The following is a 14694-nucleotide window of genomic DNA, read 5'->3' as shown; positions in this document are numbered from 1 at the left end:
TTAGTTGTTAGAAAGTAGTGCTTCATCTAAGTCAAGGACATTTCAGTTTCCATGCTCTGCTGGTGAGAAATGGCACAAGGAGCTGGAAGGGAGCATGACCAGGACAGCTCAGCTGTCTGGGAAGGAGGAATAAGTGGTTTTGAGGTATTTGGTTGCTGGCTGTGATTAAAACACAACAGAGGAAAATTCACCTGAATCCAACATTCTCAATTCTAGACCTATTCAACACTGCAAACCTTGTTTATGAGCCACAGCCAGCCAAAGTAGAAATCCTCCACGTCAGTGCCTATCAGACACCTGCATGATTTACTGTTTATACATGTTGATTACCTCATTTTGCCTTTATTGTTTGTCTGCCTCATTATTTAATTGCAATGTCATGGATGATTTCATCTTGTTTTAAATCAAATAGCAGAAAACAAAATAATTTCAAAACACAGAACACTGAAAAATTAGTTTTACAGCAGATCTCTCTTGAAGTTATACTCTGGATAGTGAAAAAAACCCACTGCATTGGTCACAATAAATAACAAGACTTTCATACAAATTCAAAGGACTCCCTTTCCAAGGGTTTTGAAATATAGTTTAAAACCCTTCAAGAAACAGCTACAGAGATACTGTATGACCCTTTGAACCAAAGATAAAAGAAGCATAAACACACACCATACTATTGTAATTGTTATTACTTTCACACTCAACTTTGCTTCAATCTCTTGCATTTGCAATGCAGCTGTTGCTATACTGAAAGAACACACAGAACCACTTTCTGCCTATACTTCAGTATGTCCATTTTCCTACCATTTTTCAACTAGTTAAAGTTTCCTCCTTTAAAGGGGACTAATATGTGAAACTGTTTTATTAAAGAGCTTCTATTTTGCTCATATATCAACAAAAAATGCACACTTATGGGTACATTGTAACAAGTCAGTCACTGTTGGAAACCAGTCAACAGTTCTAAACTAAATTACTGCAAATTCTATAAAGGGGATTAAATAACTGAATTTTGGCTATTGATAGCTCTTTTATACCTGTTGGCAGCATTATGCCTTCACAGATGTTTAAAACACATTAAAAGAAATAAACTGAACAGCATTCCTTTCAAAGGCACAACGAACCCACTGAGAGGCATTCTCATCTTCCATTAGCTTACCTCTTCCCTACAGTGCACCCAGGTTTTATACAGACCCTGAGTCATTTCACTTGTGTGACTGAAAGTGTTCTTACTCACAGCTACCCTACAGAAAGCCTGGAGGAGCACAACTGTCACAAGTGAAGCAGAAGGGGATGTGAATCTGATCCTCAAAACTGAATCAGCCACCTCAAAACCCTGCAACAGGAACCCCCAGGAAAGAGCCAGCTGCTGCCAGGTCATCTCATCATCACTGCCAAAGCCAGCACAGTTCCTAGTCTTTAGTCATGGTATCAACACTAAAAAAGGACTGTCATGGTACCATGGCACTCAGATGGGTGAGTGACAGCAGCCACCACAGGGGCAGCAGGTGGAAGGGAAGAGGTTCCCCAGGAGAAAAACCTGAGTGGAAACTCTGGAAAGTGATCCTGGAGACACACAGAGGGAACAGCTTCAGCTAAATATGGGGATATCTAAGATTCCCAGGGTACACAAAAAAGAAGAAAAAGTGACTCTGAAAGAGAACATACAAATGAGCATGGCCCAGGGGACCCTGAAACCCTGAAATCAGGATGAGCAGGTTCGGGGTAAAATCCTTATACTAGCATGCACAACTTCTCTGCCAAATCACCTTTCCTCCTGCAAAGCATGGAAATCCTTTAACTTGTAGAAGTCTGCACATGCAAGCCAAGTGTTTGGCACTCCATTTAAGTCTCCACATTACCAACAATGTGTTCTAAACCATGTCAGCAGCACACACCTCAGAATACATGGAAAGTCGGCAACTCTGATTCTAGAGGGCATCCATTTCCACTGCCACCCTACCCACAAAATGAGGAAATCCAACTTTACCCCACTTCAATTCGTTACTCTTCCTTGAAATACCTCTACCTGTATGATAAAGCATATTTCATGTCCTGCAAAGGCCTTTGCTCTGACACAATAATCACTCTGATGTCTTAGGGGTGTGTTTCAGATAACTGAAACTTGCTAGATGTTTGTTTCTCATGACAGAGATTCAGCTGGCACTGTCATGCAGCTAACATGGGTGCATTCCCTGTGGATTTCAAGATGTCTCTGGAGAACAGCATGCTTGTAGGCTCCACTGTTTAATATTACCACCCAGTGAGACTGACTTTCTGCAGGCTCCTCCAAACTGTAGAACCAAAATGTGAATATAAGGCCTCTCTGAAGCATGCTCAGGCTGACAACTGCCTGCCTTCTGTATTCAGAGATACACATTTTACACTTTCTTCTCAGAAGATGTAATTGGAAGGAAACCCATTCTTCCTAAATACTTTGGGTAATGGACTAAGGAAGATTGATTTTAAAGTTTCCCAATATTATCTCCTCTCAAAAAGAAGCGAGATCCAAAGATACTGTCATGTCACACATCAGTGACTGAGTTCTATCACCAGAGGAAACAATTTCCCATCAAACTGAGGCCCTGAGGAATATCCCTTACATAATCAGATCCCTGGGTCAAGCACTATTTGGAACAATCCTGCCTGAGCTCAGTTCCTGCCCCTGGGACTGGGAAAGTGGGAGAAGATTCTTCTCCATTATCATGCATTTGATGCTTCCACAAGTCCTGATGTAGCCAAAATTTGATGAAAAATATAGGAAGTGGTAAAGAACCCAAAAGCCTCTTCTTCCCTCTAATGATCTATTCCTGCATTATGTAAACTGACACAGAGTCCATGGGCAGTACTTTGGCTTTATCTATTTACACTGCCTTTGAGATTGCCAGGGGTAAAAAACCACACAGAATAAATCACAAAAAAACCCCAAAACCCCCCAAAAAAACAAAACAACAACAACAACAAAAAAAAAAACACCCAAAGAAACAAGCCCAAAACCACAGCATATTTCCCTTAGCAAAAAAAATTTCATTAATAATAAACAGAGGAGAAGAAGAGGGGAGATAAGAAAGAAAGCCAAGACTGAAAATGAAAAATGGTAGAAACTACAGCATGTAAATTCAAATTATTTAAAGTTTAGAAATGCAAGGGAGAGGATAAATCTTAGATTTTAGCAGGCAAGAGGAATGGTTCCCTAATTCCATCAGGACTGTGAAAGTAAAGCCCCCAGAACATCTGAAATAGGGCCAGTCAGCCACCAGGACAGTTTCCTGGCAGCTGAAACCACAGCAGATGGGGAAAGGGCAGAACTCATCTCTCAGAACAAGCCTCTCAAGTCAACAATAGTGCAGAGCTGACTTGGGCAAAGTCAGGCTTACATCCTTTGTTCTAAGCTTCCTCTGCTAACTGCTCACTGAAAGCACTAAAAAGATTAGTACAATTCTAGAAGTAGTCTTTATCTAGATGGGCTGAGAAAATGTTCTGGCTAGCAATCTGCTTCCTCCAGGCAGAAATTCAGACTCAGACATTCACCTGTTTGCAAGAAGTTGTTTGTAATTTGGACACAGAATTGGATTAGAATCAAATCTCATATGTGCCTATCTCTGGGTGAGTCCTGTGCAACTGTGTTAGTTGATATGAGCAGCACTTTCTCAGAACAAATCTGATCATTCCCACTTAGAACACTTTGATTCACATCTATCAGCAGTTCTGAGAGGCACAAATAGACTTCTTGAAGATGAAACTGAACTGGAACACCTGTAGTGCTCTCCAGCCTCTGACAGATGCTCCAGTCCATACAACAAAAGCTTTCGAAAGGCACGAAGGAGGTCCTCAGCACCAGCCCTTTCAATCAACTTCCCCCTTTCTCTAATGCCACTTGACAAGGCAGAGATGGCCTCGGATCTCACAGCAATAATGTGCACATATTTTCAGTTTGGCCTTTTCTACACAGTCCTACAGAAAAGCTTTCCAATTCCCATTTTCTCATTTAAAACAAGTGTCCTGTACATTGGAGTTCCTCAAGTACATAGCATCAGAAAAATGGAAACCAAGGCTTGGTGATCACCAAAGGAAGAGCCATTTCCCCAAATTAAACTGGGACATTGGCCAAAAGGAACTTGCTAATACAACTAATTAATTTTTGCTTATATTAAGACAATTTTTTAAAAAATTCTGTCCAGGCATTTTTCTCATGATGCATTCAATACCATTTAATTGCTAAACAGAACATAGGACAAGCTATGAACAGGAATTCCAACTAATATGCATCAAAACACATGAACTCAAATTATTTAAGTACACTAGGAAGTTTAGGAAACTGTCAAATACCTTAAATTCTCACAGCCTCCTCAACTTCACCTAAATGACTGCTTTTGCCTATTTATGGCTGTTACAACCTAAGAAAATTCTTCCCTTTTCCTCCAGGAAAGTCCATTACAACTGTTGCCTAAAGACAAACTCCTGAAATGATTTGTCATAAAAAACAAAACAAAACACCAAAAACAAAAACCCCAGCAACAACAAAACAAAATCAAACCATCAAAACCCCAAAAAATTTGTCTGCAGTTTATGACTGATTTTTTGTACTTGAGGTGGCCTCGAATCAAGCCATGTTCATCATGACACTAACATAACTATGTGAAAATTGGTACACTGCTATAATATATTCCACTAGTAAGTTACTAAGAAGGTCAAGCTACCTGACATAGGTAGTAGCACAAGTGATCAAATATTAATTTTTCAAGCTCTCTAATAGAGAAATAGAGAGCAATCATCAAGGAAAAACACACACTCACAAATAATCCTACCTCTACATTATAAGACTGAATGCATCTGTTGTGTTTAAGAGAATAAGAAAGCAAATCTCAATTCTTCCCCCCATGCTCTGCTACTGGTATTTGTTACATTCTTATGCATATTTGCATGAGCATTGCTAACTGATTTTTCATTGATCACAGGGATGCTTTAATTTGTATTTTTTTATAATCATCCCACTGACATTCTTGTATAATTTGTTTTTCATAAGAAGATACAAGAGGAATAAAAATAAAACTTAATAAAAAAATTCCCTATGGGCAGGTTCTTTAGAGGGTATTATCTTCTCTCTTCTCTTACCATGTATAAACCTCAGACCCAAGATATGTTTTACAGTAGTCTGAAACAAAAACAAATTTGCAATTAGATGGACAAACACAGAAGAGACGTGGCAGAGTTGACAACCATGCCTTCATTAAAAAAAAACAAACCCTGCATTTTGCTTTTTCATATGATGCATGAAGAGATGGTTACTGCCAGCTCATCATTTGACCTTTGTCTCTATCATGTCAAGTCAAGGAAGGAAGCATTTCAGAGAGCAAAGAATCATTTAAAATTCCACAGGTTTCAGGCAACATCTTGACAGAAATTACAGGCACTGCCTTCCAGTGATCGAGCTCATCTGGTTTCTTTGGAAAACAAGGCTAAATAAAGAATTCATTACTTGCATTTCCACATTTACTGCAGAAAGAAAGAAAATCTAGAGGCTGGGCAGGTTTAAATATTTGTCTGAGAGAGTCTATGATTTTTCCATATACAAAAGAATAATAACTTCACTCTGCCTTGTTGATTCCCCTTAGATTTGCCTTTCTTACACAAACATCTAACCCCTCACATCAAGAAACATTATCCATTGACTGCTTCAGTTTACCAAGGGCTTAAATACTACTTTCTCCAGAAGCCTGTAACAACCAGTCTGAAGGATGAATCAAGCTAATAGCCTTATGGTGCATACATCATTTAGCCACTGTATTTGAGAGTAAAGACAGCAAACAATTGAACAAGTTCACAGGAGATTCTAGCAGTAAGAGTACTTTTTCCTGCTGTAAGGTCACATTTGCTGATTCACAACTGTCAGGGGAAAAAATAGTGCTCCTCCTCCAGATTGCCTGGTAAAGCATGACTGAAAAACAAAAAAACAAAACAAAAAAACCCCAAAACAAAACAAACAAAAAAAAAACACAACAAAAATCTCTAGATAAACTCAACTCCAAATAACCTTTCATATAATGACAGACTGATCAAAATGGAAACAACTCCATAAGATGTCAAAAATTTGTTTATGTACAGTCTGCAGCAAAGACTCTCTAAGCAATATTTCACTGCCTTGTACTTAATATTCCCATTAGACTGTCATCACACCTTCATCCTGGGAGAGGAACAGGCGTGGATATTCACAGAATTGTGTTCTTTGCCTCATACTCCCCCCATCTGCAGGAGTTATTTACAGAAACACGTTTACCCACAGCAGAATGCAGGGGTTTCACTGATAACCAGCTGATAGGTGACAGCTTGCCAAGACAAAGATGCCTCCTTCAACCAGCTGTGTTTCAAGGTATTTTGTGTGTCTCAAACTAAAGTTTCAGAGATAACAGAAGGTAGGCAAGCAGCTGCTTTTTCCTTCTTCCAGTAACTTCTGTCCACACACTCTGGAAGGATTTGAATACATCTACATTTCCGAAGTAAAAAGTTAGGACTTGGTTTCAGCAGACTATTGCAGTTTTTTTGTTTGTTTGGGTTTGTTGGGTTTTGGGTTGTTTTTTTTTTTTTAATTTGAAGAGCTCTGTGGTTGTTAAAGGTGCATTTTTACTCAGCTCCTCTGAACACATTTATAATTTCTAACAGGAAGACACTGTAAGAATCACAGGATTTTAACAAGTCACCCAGAAAGTACTTTGGGCTCCTGTTTTCAGGCTCTCAAAGGAAAATTTTCCAGGATACTGAAACATACTGGCACTACAACAACAAGGGAAGACAGAACCCCAAAAACCCCACTTGTTCTCTATATAGAACATTACTATTCATATTTTCAGTCTCTCCCAAACTATGACCCTATTATTTCAATAGGCTGTAGATAAAGTGTGGCAGATAGGCCTTCCCTAAAAGTGGTTATTTTTATTTTATAGCTGATATTTGATTGCAAAGGACAGAAATAACCATTTTTGTTTGGCAATAAGTAAAAGTACATTAAGTGTTACAGCTCAAAACACACCCAGGACACCACAGCATTCTCCCACCACAGACCTCGTGCCCAAGATATTAAACCATCTACACTCACTTGTGTAATTTTATGAAGCCTTGGAAAAACATCAGAATTTTTCCTCTGCTGTACCCATATTTTACAAGTGATTCCAAACTGACAAGAGCCTCAGTCTCTGTCTTTGTTTACAGAGAACACTGTAACTGTAAGCCAATTGAGGATGGAGAAAAGGAGAAGATGAACAGGAATGATGAAAGAGGATTCAACTTAGAATATCCTATGGACCAATAATGAAGAGACACACCTGATGGGTGGCACAGAGAAGACAAAATCTGTTTTTTCCCAGAAGTAGATCCCGAATTTGCTACTTGCTTTTGGTAAAAACATGACTCTGATGGGAGTCTTTGCATTTTACCAGAGACCAAAAATAATTCATCAGACCAGTGAATAGGATCCTAACAGGGAATGGGCACTTGATCTCCAGCTGTACCTGCATTGCCTCTGCATTTTGTCAGTTCAAACAGGAAAGGTGCAGATAAATCACATTTCATCTTTCCCTCCACCCTCCTTCCATCCAGCAGTGCTGCTTCTTCCTTTATAAAGCAAGTCAGAGGTAGATTGAGTGCAAAATCAGTGAATTTTACAGTTCTCAGAAGGGACTTTTTTGGATAAACTAATTGTTACTCCAAGGCTGTGAAGAAAGAGAAGCAGCAGCAGGTCCTAAACCCTTTTTGCATTAGGGTGCTCCAGGTACTGATCCCAGAGCTGCTGTGCAGGAAGCATGCAGGGGGAGAGAGGAAGGGAAGAGAGGCATCACTGTCCTTTGCTGCAATGCACAGAAAACTCACTTCTGCTGCCTAACATCCCAGGTGACAAAATAATATTTTGGTATCCGTGTGTTAAGAAAAAAATCAACTAAAATAACAAAAAACCCCCAAATATTATAAATATACAAATGCCTACTGTACTGACATGTTATGTAGCCACAGGGCCTGAAACTCCAGCCCTTTACTGATGCGTCTTCCTGTGTGATTTTTTCCCACAAAATAATTTCTCAATATAATATGTCAAAAACAAAACCACCTACACATTACATATATGGTACAAACACTAAATGTGTAAAGCTTTATATTGTAAAAGGCTTCCTGGTGCAAATTTTGACTAAGAAGAAAAAAAAAAAACAACTAAGCCATATCCAAATTGCATTTCACAATGCAGTTAAAAAAAACCCAAAAACAAAACAAAAGACCCCACCAAACCAAACAAGCATTAACAACAAAAAAAGCACCACAACCCTATAATATGATCTCAGTATGTGCAACACAGAACAGTAACAATAGCAAACATTTATGCCAAGGTTGTGGGATAGTTCAGAGCAGCATTAAGCAAAAAATAAATGCAAACACAAGTGTTTTACTAAAGCCCATCCCAGATTTTCTGTGTCTCCTGGCATGGAGAATTTATTTTTAGTGCATTAATTCTCTAGAGGAAGAAAATTATTAAGCCCACATAAGTCTTCCACTTGTCCCAGCCATGAAGGATGTCAACCCCAAGAGCTCCAGACCAGCCCACAGCTTTTCATGCCCAGTTTCCTTTCCATGTGAAGCCCATTCTCTTTAAGAACTGAGAACAGAACAGTTCCAAAAGAAGAAAAGCTGAATAGATTTATTAGTGCTGTTTGTCTGGTTGGGCTGAGGGGTTTGTGCCTTTACATCTCAATAACTGTATTCCTATAACATACATAAAATCATAGTGGGAGAAATCTGTTCTCCAGCAATGCAATTTTTCAATAGTTTTGCAGTGCTATGGTTATGTACAAACATAAGCATTCATGTAGAGTTTGTGGATTTATTATTTCATCCCCTGGCACCTAATTTCTTTCAGCATAAAGAGGCTAATTTTCTTCAAATAGGACTTTATTGTCGTTCACATAAAAAGCTGAGTTGATTTAACAAACTCTACTTAATGAAAAATTAAATTATTCAGAAGGGCAAAAGAACATACAGTGTACAGGGTCTATTCCTACATCAGCAGCAACTGCACCTCCAACAAAGTCAGAGAATACTGCTCCAGAAAACAGAAGCTACATGCTCAACCCTTTTCTAAGGATACACTGATTATTCAGTATCAAGAAAAAGTGTCTGAGAGCAACTTCATTTTCTTCATCAGTGGCATTTTCAGAAATGGAAACAGAGTTCAGTGAATAAAACTGAATTGCTGAGAAGAGTTAGTGGCAGAAACTTAAAAAAAAAAAAGAAAAAGATGGTTATAAGAAAAATAAATCAAAAATCCACCACTTATTTGACCTTACTTCCTTGTGTTGATAATGACTTGGGTAATTCCACCCTTAGTATTTCCTTCCACATATAGTTCTTGGTCTTTTATTGGGGCAAGCAGGCATGTGATGCATTTAGTAGGTATAAGATTTTTCCCCTAAAACTCAACATTGTAGGTCTGCTGATCCTTCCCTGACAAACATTTCTCTTGTTTGGCATTTTATCACTGATTGAAACAAGTTCTCACTGTCCCAGAAGTCTGTCATATCATAGCCTTTTTGCCATTGTATCTTTGCACCTTGTGGAGACATGAACTCGAAATATTACAGGTAACATTTAATCCCCTTGAGAAATTCATCAACTTTTGGTCTTTGTCACTTCAACCAGTGGTAGATCAGAATACAGCTCAAACCTTATTTCTTCTATGGATGAATGATCTTTAGCTAATAAATATTTGTCTATTAAATAAAGAGGTTAGCTGCTTCTCCTGTTGTATCCTTTTTCCTCACTTAACTGAAGTCAAATTTACAGGCCTGCATCCTGCTAAAAACAGTTGTGAGGAACCTTAGGATATCAGAGTCTCAAACCATTAAAATCTATTACCACATCATCACAGGATAATAAAAGAAAAAGAAAACAAACCAAACATTGCCAAGCCACACATGAAAAAAAGAAAACCCAAAAAACAAACCATGACACAGAAATGAACTGTAAGTAACTCAACCTCACTTTCCTCCAGGCTCATTTTCTACTGTGGGGAAATAGCTGTCCATCTATTTGGAATTCATGGGAAGATGAGGGCCAAAACACTCCACAGCCAAGGCAGAAATGGTAATTCTATCCAACTCTTATATATCATGCACAGTTAGCAATTGTTTACTTGGCCTTTGCAAACAGGCCTGGCTACAAAATTAAAAAAAAAAAGAAGAATGAAAAATGAATAAAATTGTTTCTGGCAAACATTTTGTACTCAAGAGATCCAGTTTATTTTGATTAAAATTAAATTTTAAAGACCACCTCTTTCCAAAAATGAATTGGTTTCTAAGAAGGCAAGGTACCTAGAGGGATATCTTTGAAAGGACAAGGATACAGATTGGGGTAAAGATGCCATCTGTACACTACATGAAACACTGTAAACATCTTTCACTTTAATTGTATATTTTACTGCAAATAGTAAAAAATGAAGGCCTTATACAGAATACTAAGCCTACTGAAACAGAAGAAAAATTATTCTTTATCCAGTTGTATATTTTACATGGTTTGCTTTGTCCAGAATTGCTTATACAAACCATGGTCCCCTAAAAATTTTTAAAAAACCCAACCAAAAACCCCCAAACAAACAAACAAAAAAACCCCAAACAACCACAAACACCCACCACAGCACAAAACAAAACCACCCAAAAGTTATAATTGAAACTATATTTCCTTATTTTTTTAATTCCTATAATTATATTTAATGCTAGGACAATGTGTTAGTAATACTCTATTGTGAAGCAAAACTAAACTATGGGGCTGATTACCAACTTCTCTTCAAAGACTTGTTTGTTACTATACACGCTTGTTGCTCAACAGTTTGAAAAGGTAATATAATTATATTCAAAAAGCCCCCTATATTGCAGAAGATGGATAGAAAAAAAAATTAAAAATACTTTGATATAAGTAAAAAAACCCACAAATCCAAACAGCCCACACTTATTTACCAGATTATTTTTTCTCCCTTTCCTTAGGGTTTACATGATTTGTGCAGTCAGCAGCACGTTACAGAAGTACATGAGGATAAAAAAGCTGAAATATCAACCAAATAGCCCATATTTCAGTAGGCATATTTCCTATATTAGGCATATTTCTTGAGCAGTGATGAAGTGTATTCATGGAAAAAAAACCCTTGCTTCATTGGACTAAGTTTGTTCTTGGAAAGTAGGTCAAAATTTATTCACATGGACATAGAGCAGCAATATTCTAAGGCTGGAAATGTCAGTGCCTATCTTGATTTGTAAATCTCCAGGCAAACTTCTGTGCATGAACAGGTATCAAGGCCTTTCTGTGAACTGCAGAGCTCCCAGGAATGGAGCAGAAGCAGTGATACATTCCAGCAGAAGAATGAAAAAGTTAAACTAATGCATTTCTGCTATGTGTGTTTGCCATTTTACCTTTTGCATAAGGGACCATGTCAGGCATATATTGTCAACAGAGTACAAAATAATAATAAAGAGTAATATTTTAATTAAGTTTGGACTTCACTGCTTGAGAGCATGTATTACTACTTGTTTATAATTATGAACATATGTGCTTTTAAGCATGAACATAACAACAAGAAGTTAAAGTGGACATGGCATCATTTTACTTCTACTTACAGCCTGATGAGCTTGTCTTATTTCCCACCTTCTTTCCTTCTCTTTCTCAATATCCCCTAGCCTGTTTTCAATATTTTTTACTTTCCTGAAGCTTTGCCTTTCAACTATCTGACCTTATTGTTCACACAACAGAATCTCACATTCCAAGAGCAGTCACTTCATGTGACATCTTAATTTTGCACACTCCTTAACGCAACTGGTTTTGTATCCAGAAAATATTTCAAGTGGGGTAAGCAAAGAATAAGTTTGAACATCTTCCCCCCTTAAAAACCCAACAGAGAGTAGGCAGAGTTCTCATCTACTTCCTAGCTTTCAATACAAACATGATTGGTACAAGAGGATGCATAATTTCACTTCACTCCCAATTCACCCAGAAAAAGAGGTGCAGGGTAGAGAAAGGGGAAACAACTGCAAAAGATTTAAGTAATTTACTGACTGACATACTTTGATAAATACACTTCTACTGCATTATTTCAGGAAAAAGTTAGGAAGACTGAGAAGAGTGCAAGTGGGGAAAATTGTCAAAATCTATTACCTCAGGCAATATATAATAATTAAGGATCTTTAATCAAGCAAAGGAAGTGGTAGCTACAGATTGTGTGGATTTTTCTTTTTGTTTTCTTTTTTCTTTTTTTGTTTTCTTTGGAAAAAAAACTTTGGTAGAACTCTTAAATCCAGTTTAGGCTGTTTATGCATGCATAAACTGAGAATTTCATACAAAGTGAAATCTTAATTGCCTTAGTGTTTCCTGTGTTTAAGTGCCTTTCAGTACATTTAAAGAGTAATTCCATAAAGAATAAATTATATCCATTAACTGACTTTATTGGACATACTTGAAAGATAATATGATTGCTATAATTGATTTTCTTTTTTTGCACAGTTTTGATGAAAGCCAATTTAGTATTGAGTTCTCTCTAGTAGAACTTCCTGGTTTTAATAGTGCACACTTTGATAATTTTAAAAGAAGTACTCATTAAGTCCATTTGTCTAAGATTTTAATAAAATATGAGGTACTGTATCAGCATGATCTACGTTCATTGCATTAAGTGTCATTTGCATTCTGGACATATCTAAAATGCAATATTCATATTTATGTTCAATAGCTAGTGTATTCTGTAAAGCTGTGTAGATTTACCCATTCATTTCAGACAAAGCCTTAGCACAAGATGCATTAAAAAAAATAAGATTCAGGTGGTCTGCCTCTGTTTTGATATTCCAGGTGGAACATTTAGAGAAAATGGAAAACCAAATATTAAAGCAAACAAATTTTGTTTGCAAAACCAACAAAAAACAAACAAACAAACAACCCAAAAAACCCAACCAAACAACCCCCCACAAAAACCCCAAGCACAAAACCAACCCACCAACAAAAACAATGAACACCCAGAATATTTAAGTAGATATGAGCCTTGCTGCATAGGTCTGCTGCCTTTCCACAGAATGATTTCAGCTGGTAACTTGTCAATCTAACAGAGATTTGTTTTAGGCTGTGCTTCTGCTGAATTAGAGTTGGAGAAATATATTCCACTCTCATAATACTCAAAGTTGTAAGCATAGCCAGTTGAGGAAAAAAAAAAGTAACTAACTTTCTGCAGGATTTCATTGTTCAGCAGCTTAGTGGGCTATGGCTGAAATTATAGCTGTCAGTTTATGTTCCTGTGTTGTCAGACAAAACACCAGTGTCCTTAAATTGATGAAACTCATTGAAACCAATTTTCAACTCCTATCAGTCATATCTGGAGCTGCACTATTCTGATGCTGGGCACCGAAGTGTAGCAAATAACTTGAGATAGTCAAGGAGTAAAAAAAAAATTACTGAGCTGATAAGAACAATTGGTCAAGCCATTAGTAACATCGCAATGAGACTAGGTCTTGTGTTTTTACTAAAAAAATAAAACTACTTAAAACTTAATTTTTTAAACTATTTAGCACTATATAGTTTTAGTTGCTGCCTAATAAAAGTAAATGCTAAGTTCTGTTTTAATATGCCTTGAAATTCTTCAACATAACAAGCAGTTTAAATGTTAGTGGGGTTTTTTGCTGTTTTCTGATTTTTTTTTCATCACCCACCATGCAATCCAGCTGAGATTGGATTTATTAAAATACTCTTCTGTGTACAGTTTTATCAAAACCTCAGAGTGCAAGACACATTCAATATCAGCATAGCTTTATCCCCTCCATTTTTCCATTATACAGTTAAAGACTTGAAAAGCTGAAAAACACACTGAGGGAAACAAAAATAATTGACTTACTTATTCATTCAATATCTTGCTGAGAAAAATGGCCTAGAAAACCTGCCTACCAGATAACATTCTGCCAGTGCACACAGTTCTGACCAGGTCTATACCCTGATTGTGCCAACAGATGTACAAACACAGGCTGATCCCTTGAAGGGCCTAGGATGTGTTGTAACAGCAGCACAGAGCACATGCTCATAAATAAACCCAGATAATTCAGAACTAAGGGAGCAAGAACAGGAAGGACAAGCAGTAACTACATATTTGAACAGATGATGACACAAAAAGTCATTTTTCTTGTAGTCTGCTAGGATTAGAAGATAGAGAAAATTAATAAACATTAGAAATCCCTTTCATGGAATTTATCACTTTTTGTTCAGAATTGCTGCAGTCGTAGATAGGAGAGAAAAGAGAAAAGGAGGGGATGTACAAAAGTTGGTATGATATGTTCATGTGTGAAATTAGACCAAGATATGCAAGTTGGCAATCAGGACAGAAAAACCTGGAGGCAGAGGCTACAGAAATGAGGCAAAACTGACCCAGTCAGAAACTCAGCTGCTGAGCAGAGAAGCAATGAGAGAGCTCTGGGGAGCCAGACAAACCCAAATAGAAGCAGTGGCTCAAGCATCAAGCCCAACATTTTCCTGTTTTGTTAAGTTGAGAAGAAACCCCCATTTCAGCCAAATTTCAGTTCCATTGGTAAACAATGCTGCTCACCAAGCCCTGACATTCTTAGGCCTCATACTGGATCTCCACAAAGAGCTCTGGGCATAGCATAAGCCAGCAGGTAGCAGATACCTTGATTCCGAATCACATAAGTG

At 37.5% G+C, this 14694-nt stretch overlaps 1 protein-coding gene across 4 annotated transcripts in view; it reads right to left on the bottom strand.

Moving 5' to 3' along the window:
• Window positions 1–14694, bottom strand: part of CADM2 (cell adhesion molecule 2) — a 569139-nt gene that overhangs the window by 269600 nt on the left and 284845 nt on the right. The gene's annotated exons all lie outside the window — the stretch shown is intronic.

Source organism: Passer domesticus, chromosome 2 (assembly GCF_036417665.1).
Source record: "Passer domesticus isolate bPasDom1 chromosome 2, bPasDom1.hap1, whole genome shotgun sequence".
Lineage (NCBI taxonomy): Eukaryota > Metazoa > Chordata > Aves > Passeriformes > Passeridae > Passer > Passer domesticus.
The sequence above is the reverse complement of the archived record's forward strand: the minus strand, read 5'-3'. Positions and strand labels throughout refer to the sequence as shown.